Source organism: Homalodisca vitripennis, chromosome 7 (assembly GCF_021130785.1).
Source record: "Homalodisca vitripennis isolate AUS2020 chromosome 7, UT_GWSS_2.1, whole genome shotgun sequence".
In the NCBI taxonomy this organism is placed as follows: domain Eukaryota; kingdom Metazoa; phylum Arthropoda; class Insecta; order Hemiptera; family Cicadellidae; genus Homalodisca; species Homalodisca vitripennis.
The window spans coordinates 82,493,280-82,503,038 of record NC_060213.1 but is presented as its reverse complement, the minus strand read 5'-3'; positions in this window follow the sequence as shown (position 1 = coordinate 82,503,038).

Sequence of the window (9,759 nt, the reverse complement as noted above, 5' to 3'; positions counted from 1 at the left end):
GATATTTGAGAAACAGAATTTGTCACATTTCTCTCCACTACACCAGAGTTTCATAAAAAGTTCTAGTTGTTTTAGCAGTGACTGATCCTGCAGTTAAACAACCACATCTTGGTTGATACAACCAATCTCACAATCACAGTAATTACCAGCTTTTGAATTCTTTTAGTTTTATTCCCTGGTTGAATGGTATATATTCTAGTTTTGTCAATAATTTAGAAGAGCCTCAAAAGACTACTTTAAGGCTTTTTTCTTGATTAGTGACAAACCAATCTTTCTTAAACTGCACCTTACAGCTGTATGCTTTATTATATAAATAAGATTTTTCAACAGAGCACTACAGTTGTTATGTATCAATGTTATCAATTCTGCTGTCCATATGCCCTTGATATCAGTAAAAACATACAAGCTGCTAACACCACAGCTAAATATACAGCGACAGTTTATAGCTGTATATTTATAAACTAATCTCTCTATTTCTTACAAGATTGAGAGTTACTGAATCAAGGGACAAGGTATTGTTCAAGATCTTGGTATTATTATACACTCTAAGATGATCTCTTCTCTAAACATTTAATGTTTCAAAAGCTAGGAGGAACTTGATTCTTTTTATAGTAAGTTTCAATCATAAAGATTTTTTATTGATGGCGGTGTACAAATTTCAGAAGCCACATTGAGTAGGCTATGCTACCTTTCTAGAACAAGGACCAGGTCACAGATGTAGCAAACTGTGCTGTGCACAGAAACTTTCTGTAGTAGATGGTCTGAAATTTTAAAGAGCTAATTTGAGTATATGTGAGAAAAAGAGCTCTGACTTTCACTCTTTTGTCTGTCATATTGTGACTAACTTATTGTTTATCTGAGCTCTTCCTTGCCACATTGCAGAAAACAGATCTATGAGTTCTAGGGCAAACCTTCTATATGAGAGATCAGTTTGTTTGGCCCACCTTTTATGTCTGTGACCAGTAATGAAATGTAAAGGCACAACAAATACTTAACAGATTAAAGTTTTTAATAATAATCTTTTATAAGGATGGTATTTGGAATGTCAACATGAACTGTGATTGTCTTCGACTGATACTGTCACTGCGTATAAGTCCTCCTTTCTGACCTTACGTACCCTTGATGCATACCTAAAGGCTGTTTAAACACTTGATTCTTAAAATTCTACTGTTATGTTGTGACTGTAAGGGTAAATCCCACTTGAGAAATGGATGTAGCCCCACTATTACCTCTATGTAATGATTTTCCTATGTGTATTCATTTGAGGTTTAGGTGACTAAGAAGGAATCATATTTTAACACACAAGGTTAAAAAATTTCTTTCATACAATATAAACAGGCTTTCATTAGACTAAAATGAATGATTGCATGAGGGGGGGGGTTTATAAACCCCCATGATTACCATACCATACATTACTGATTTCATTGTTCACTACTGTTAGTAGCTATAAATTATTTATGTGATGAATAACTTTATATTGATAAATAGGACTTTGCTCCAGATTTCACTTCAAGTTCTATATTCCAAACCTTGTAAAGTGTTTCAGTTTTAGTGTGACTAACTATTTAATCCAGAGAAAAATTATAATTTAGCTTCTTGTTAATTCTAAAAGTAAATATTGTTTTAGAAAAGACCATGAGGGACTTCGGATGATAAGAGTGTCATCACATGAGAAAGTGAGGAAACCCATAACCTCAATCTAATAAGTAAATAAATCAAAAACATTAAAACACTGTACAACCTGTAAACTGAGATCTCGCATTTATCTAAAGTATAAATTAATCTAATACAAACCCCAGCACTGAGGCTCCTGCACATCTCCGCTTTTGGCACAACCGCACTTAAAATCACCAAACACAAGAGCAAAGCTTTGTACATCTTCGTCCTCTGATCAGCTGACACTGAATAAACAAACAGATGCGATGCGGCCACTAATCGTAATCAGCTGGTCACTGAATTGACTCAATTAATGTCTGAGTTGTCCTCCTTAATCAAATGTCACGGACTGATTGGAATTCTGCGCGCCACTATCAACATACGTGTGGCGTCATCTTGGTGGACTGAACTGAACTACTGGACGTGACTGGACTGACTTACCCAACCTCGACAGACGCGATACCCAGGACAGGACCAGGTGCCTATCAAGGTCGACGGGTGAAAGTGTTCCGCGTAGATAATTATCAGAGTGTAGTGGTAGTGGGCTGGGTCATGGGTCGACCATCGGTGTATGGAGTTCGCGTGGGCCATCCATTGTGTATTGTTTCAGAAGGCTTAATTGACTACCCACACGATGATGATTGGGACTTGGGGAACCCCAGTAATTTACTCTAGTTTTACACTTCCACGATGTCATTTCAGCGACAACAAAAACTTGGAAGTAACTTCTATTTATAAACATTTTATTTGATCGACTAATGAGAATAAGTTGTTTCTTGATACTGTAAATTGTATATTTAGAAACGTATAGAGTTAACCTAAGTAAATCTATACCTCTGTTCTATTACATTTGTATTATTTTTCAATCTCCGAATGGAAATGCTAGATTACGTACAATGTACACTTGTCATACGTATTGTTATTAAAGACAGATTCAGTTTTAAATCGGATGATGGTTCTGTTACGTAGTAACGTGTTTTATCGTTTTCGTGTAGCCTACACGCACGTCATAGTAATTATATGGTTATCCTTGTAACCTGAACCGTTTCCTCTGTTTCTAGGAAAAAATGTTCTAGATAATCTTTCAGAATGAGGCTTTTAGCAAAACAAGTAGGTAGGCCTTCTTTAGATAAATATTAAACTGAGCGGCAAAAACAGAAATTCCAAGAAAACTTGTAATCATATCATAGTGTTTTTAAGAATCTGAGTAATACGTTTAGTAATTACTCAGTGTTGTTAAACAACCAATTGCTCAAATTCATAGAACTATGAAATGAACGTACAGAAATTGTTTACTTTATTTTATTAATACGCACAGGTCATAGATACAATCATGACGGAGTAATCATATATGTGCTAGATTTTTGCGTGGTATTAACATTAGTAAAGTTAGTAACAATCACATTACGTTAGTATTAGCTGAGGTAACTGATTACTTGTCGCCGTGTAAAAATCCAAATTAGGCTACCACCGCTAAAACTAATGGTGCTTTATGGTAGATAATCCATGTTATGTACCATGTTATATTTCACTTGTCCGTTATAATAACCGTATTATTCTGTTAGAGTGGTAAATGGCGAACATTTAGTATAAAGTTCCAAAGCCTCAAAAATGAAATGTAAGTAAGAATGTTCTTTTTAGGGCGGTAGATGATGAAATGTTAGCGAAAAGCATGACTTTTTTGCTAAAACTCATCCAAAGTGTTGATACGAGTTTTAAAATGGCTAATATTTAAAGTTAGAAAGTATTAACGTCTTGAATGTTAAGGTTAAATGTTTTACTATTAATAAGTCCTATCTCATTTATTTATATTTCGTTAGATTTATTCACATTTATTCTACACTCCTTGTATGGTATGTTCTTCAATCAGATCATCTCAAACACACACACAGCCAAGTCCTAGTTGCCGTACGTCACTGAGTCTGAAACAGCAAAAGATTCTAGACGCTGCACTAAAAGGAAGGTGAACTGGAGCTAAACCCGACGTTCGCAATGAATTTGTAATTGTAAAATACCAAAACAACTACCAAAAGCGTACTTATATAATTTGGATACATCTTAGAGTAAGCACATTCTATTCCGACCACAGCCATACGTGGCATTGTACTTGTACTTTGTTCTGCAATACCAAGTACACAATAGTTATCAGCCGCTAACATTTAACACAATAGCCTCACCACTCATGTTGCATTCGTCCTTATTTTTACAAGCTTCCTCATAACCTTTCTAGTGCGTAGTCAGTTCCTGGCATTGGTCGGCTTGGTCCTTGAAGATGACGTCATACTTTGGTATGCAGCGGTTACACCTTTGTACCTGACCACTTAGACTGACTCATCGTCGAAGAACTCGATGAGTTTTTCAGGAAACGAACCTGAGTAAGCTCTACACAGATTAGATTTTTGCAGCACTCACAAACACTTTCCTCTCGTGCATAATCGTAGGCATGCTGTATAGTTGTGTGAACTTATGATAAGATTTCGTTTTTGGAAACTCATTATTTACGATGGATGATTTGAAAGGATAACAAGGGTTGTCAAAGTTATATTTCTAAATAATTAAGCACTGTGTTTTAAAAACCTATACATTTACTTTCTTTATTTGGTTTAGGTCTCAAAACCTGACAAGAGGTTGAGCATGCACTGATATTAACAAATGAACAAAATATAGCGATAACTCCGCAAACCCATATTTAACACCAAAAATCAGTGTTTACTTCAATAACTTAAATATGTACCTGAAATCCAGCCCCAGTCAGGAGAAGCACACACAAAAGTGTATATCCCAGATGCAAATTTGACTTTTCCACGTACAACTTGTAGTAACTAGGACATATCTATATGACTTTGACTTGTTCGTCGTCATGTTTCATTAATTTCATTAAAATGGGTTCTATCCACGACAATGACATTTTAATATTCAGCATACTAAATGTTTTATGGCAAAACAGTCCAAACTCATTTACAAATATTGATTAACCTCTCCGGGAAACGAACCCGTGACCTCTCGATTAGAGGTCCAAGGGCAGTGAAAAAGCTGATTTGTAATTTTTATCTATTATTTCTTAATTTTAATACAAGTTTAATTCTTAATTACTTTTTTGGCACATGTAGTAGAGGACAGATTCCAGTTCTCGAGACGTAGTGTAGTTTGCCCGAAATCCTGTTATATTTCAATTCAATTTTGTTGGAGGTTCTTCCATATACCGGTGATTATAAAAATGACACGTAATAATATCTGGTATCTTGTGTGCATAACAACATGTCTTAAGCTTCATTTTACCAGTCTTGGTGTTGTGAGAGGGGTTTGAATTCTCATAGCCCACTTGTGGTAGCGGGACATCTGTTACGTTAGATTTATATCTGGTTCAACTCCTACGGTCGACTCATTTCAAATTATCGTTGTTAGATTACATGATAAGTTTTATTCGATTACATTGGCAATTTATAAATGAACCAACTCCCCAGTAATACAAAAGTACTTAATGCATTTTTGTCTTTATTGTATTTTTATTAATAAGTATGCTATGCACAAACTTATCTGCGGTGACCATGGCACTATAGACCGTATTTAATCCGTTCGTATATTTAAACGAATTGTGTAAATGGTTTAGCAGCAGTTCGTTATCAATTGCTGTAGTTATATCGCCGATATTAGTTATTTATAACAAAAGACGAAAATAATTAATTTCTAAAACAATCAGTTATAATCCGATCAGTCGATCAAACTGAAACTGTCACAGACGTAATTCCTGAAATATGGAGTCATGTTCATCTGAAGAGACCCAAATATAGTCGGCGACGAAGAACGAAGAAGCTCAAAACGACATCGGTGAATCTCTTTGCATCATTTCGACATCAGAGTCAGATATCAAATGATGCACGTAGGAGGAAGATGAACTGGAGCTAAACTCAACATTCGCATTGATGAACCTTTCCCGCCATAGCTGCGTTGTATGTAGAAGACTCGGTTGCTCCACCGTGCTTTGGGATCGTGTCAGTTAACACCGTAATGCAGTCAATTGTGCGCTTGATGAGACAATGGGAATGCCTCTTCACCCAGATTGCACTACATTCTGTAGTCTAGGTGTCTCTGATGTCGAACCATGCAAAGAGTTCATTTGGAGCTTCTGAGCGCCTTGTCTCTTCGTTTTAGATTATATTTGGATCCCTTTAGACGAACATGACTCCAGATTTCTAGAGTCAAGTCTGCGACAGCATCAGATTTCAGATATGTACATAAGAGGAAGAAGGTGAACTAAAGTTAAACTCAACATTCGTATTACACAGAATTTGGAAGATCCGAAGATTACTTTATAAGTGTTTCTTGGATGTAAAATAGAAATGATTTATCGATGTCATTTTTTTGTTATGGAATAATATTAGTAAAAATAAATCGGCGTAACGAACGGAATGTCGAAAGACCCGACGTGACAGAACATAACGAGTTATCGCACTAACACACGCTGACCTTTGACCTTGCGAATCCAAAACAGTAGAATTTCTCCTTGAACCAAAAGGAACAAACAAGTACCAATTTTCAAGTCTCTAGGACCTTTCTATCAAAAATTAGCACACAGACGGATGGACAAACACAATTTTAAGATAAGCCCTAGCGGGTCTTTATAAAAATTAATGTGACAAGAGCAGTATTTAGTGATCAAACTGTAATGTTATAACAGTTCACATGGCTGTCACCTGATCACAGCGATAACGCATGAGATTGTCGTGAATTACCGGCTTATGGTTCATGCCATAAAGTATATAACGATGCGTGATACGGTGTACACAATAATGTGATAGTTGTAAGCATAATTTTATCCACAACTGCAGATAGTCGGCAGTATATTTGGTTGAGCACTCGAGAAGCCTGTCACTCGAGGGGCAGGAACATTTTTTTCTGTCTGTCTGTCCGCATGATATTTCGAGAACGCAGACTTTAAATGTATCATAAAGCTTCATTTCCATATTGCTAACATCAATGATGATGATGTCACATGTCACACCATGCATTTGGGTAATCATTAGTGAACATTATTTCGTTGGTCTTATGAGCAATAATGATGGCAATAATTAGAATCTGTAGCATATGCTGACTGAAACCCTTGACCAAACAAACACTTGATGCAATGCAAATGGTCTGGAATGGAATCCTTCAAAAACACAATTTATTAATGTTCATATAAAGAACAATACAAGCCCTTAATCTGATTCATCATATTTACATAGTCGTGTCAACTCCATAGTTCCTACCAAATTCCTAGGTCTCATTATTGGCTCTACTCTTTCTTGGCGTCAACAGGTCAGTGTATGTCAGTTCTTTACTCCCTCGCCTCAGCAAAGCTTATTTTGCATTGCTGACTTTTATCTTCATCTGTTGATTTCTCAGTCATGAGACAAGTATACTTTGCATACTTCCATCTCTTATGGTCTTTTATTTTGGGGGAATTCTACGGAAGCACTGAAGGTGTTTAAAATGCAGGAGAAAGTTACTAGACTTCTTTATGGTTTATACCAAGGGAAACCTGTAAGCATCACTTAAAAATACTTTCCTTCCACTTCTTTCATTGTTTATCCTCCAGTGTCTCATATCTAACAAATCACACTCCCATATTTTTTTAAAAGGAATCACTATTACCAATAATTAATCACCTAGAAATTCTAACATCTTGAAATGTCCCATCCACAGAACGACGTGTTTTGAATAATCACCATATCTAAGTAACCAAACAAATTACAAATTAGTAAAGATGTATAATAATTGAGTAAACCACATAAAACAAGAGCCATGACAGGGTTCCGAAAGCTTGCTGCTGAATTATTCTTCAAACCCGCTTCTACAGCCTCTCTGAGTAGGTTATCTCAGTCACCGTAGTCTGGAAATCTGATTAAAAGTGTGGACGAATTTTCCTCAGCTAGAAGCTTAACCCCGGCTTAAACTTTAAATTTTGTTTTGTTATCGTTTGTATGTTGTTTTTGGTATTTTTACAATTTTATATGGCAAACCTGTATTTCTAGTTTTTATTGTGCATAGCTCTTTGTATTTTATGTACATTGTTAAAATTGTATTCCCTGGTTTTAGCACATGTCCCTTTGTATTGTTCTTCACATATTAAAGTTCTACTTAATAGCACTCATTTAACAAGTATCCTGCCTAGGCAAACATTGCATGTAAGGGCGTTCAAGATAATGTAAATAAAATAAATAAATATTTGTACATTCTCAATTTAAACTTTCAAAACAAATGACCGTTGCACCAGACATGCTATTATTCATGATGAAAACAACAATGATCAATAACAAATTGGACAGAAAACATCCTTCACCTTACTGTAGTACTTAAAATGATATTAAAGTACCCATTAATATTTCTCACCTTCTCCCAGTCATTAATCTTGCAATATCAATATATTGTTTAAGACAACATTGGCAATATTTTGTAATAGCAACAACGCCATATGTGCTACGAGCTAGCTAATACCAATTTTGTGTGTCTTCCCAAATACAACTATCACTACTGAAAATTACTTAAATACATAAGGCTGATGTGGCAATACTCGTATTTAATTCGGCAGTTAAATTTCTTTTTCCATCAATAGATCTGCGTAAGACATCGTTTCTCTCGTAGCTAGATCAGCTGATTTTCCCTCGCCCAGACATTTCTCTATGTAAACAATTCTTTCCCTATTTTAAAATTTATTTCCCTGTATAAACAATTAAAATTCCTGTGCGATTCTGTTATTTGTTTTGACAGTGTTTGAATAGCTGCTTTTAACTCCAAAATGAATTATAATATAGTGTTACGTTTCCATATAGAAAATGATTATTAAACTATGAAATGTCGGATAATCCTTTAAAAGATTCCGTATGTATTTTCGCATTATGATGAGAAATATCGTCCAATACTTGTCTTGAAGGTTCTTTTGTAGGGCTTAATAGCATATACCATGCTCAGTTTCGCCTCGCACGTAAATGCAATCTAGCCCCGTAATAGGTTACTTTCGAGACTAGCAATAAAATGTATAAATGTTAGTAACTCCACATCATATATGTGTGTGTGTGTTAAAAAAATATATTCATATTTTGTCTAAACCGTTATTACATGACATTGTTATAAATTTAAGTATATCTACCGGCGTTTTTTCTAATCACTTTAAAGTAGCAAAAATAATTCCCATTTTCAAAGGTGACCAATACTCAAATTGCAACAACTTCCGTCCAATATCGTTGTTAAGTGTGCTACCAAAGGTTTTAGAGAAAATAATTTTAATTTGGCTTTAGAAAAGATAGAAATATCTCAGATGCGTTATTTCATATTAACAGGAGCATAAACGATGCATTAGTAAACAGTAAACGAGCAATGCTGATCTTTCTTGACCTAAAAAGGCTTCGATTCCGTTGATCGTAATATTTTACTAAATCTAGATAGAATCCTTATAAGTAAGATCTATTTATGTATAATCATGGCGAGGGAATGACCGCCTGAAATATTGTATTGCTACTATTTGAAAGCACATCAGCGCTGCGTAGAATGTATTCACCATCGTCAGGCGTTCACCATAAATCCGTAACGATAAAAACCATCGATCTAAAAATACTCGTATGCTTGGATGAAAATAATATTATCTTTTTCTTTAAATCAAGGTAAATATTGCGCAATGTTAATACAAATATTTTGTGATTATAAATTTTAAAAATCTTTTTCATATTTTCCAATTTAAACTTATTATCTTGAATTCTCTAGATTTCTCAATTCTTAGTTGTTTAAATAAATAAATGACATTGCAAGTTTAGTCGCACCAGGCTTACCGTATCCCGTCTAATTTCCTTCATGGCAAGATGATAGCTCAACAATGTAACGAATAACAACTGATAAGTTATTCAAATGTGTTAATTTATTTGCACTGAATCTGTTAAAATTATACAGCAATGCATCTTCATTATGATATTTCGAGATGACAGCCCATGTGAAATCTACCTTCCTTCCCCCTGAGCTGGAAGTGATATTCATACTTCATCAGGAGTAGGCTAAATGTATTTCAAATCTACCTCTTCGTTATAAAGCGAATTATGAAAAATGTTACATGTTGAAATCTCACATGATTGT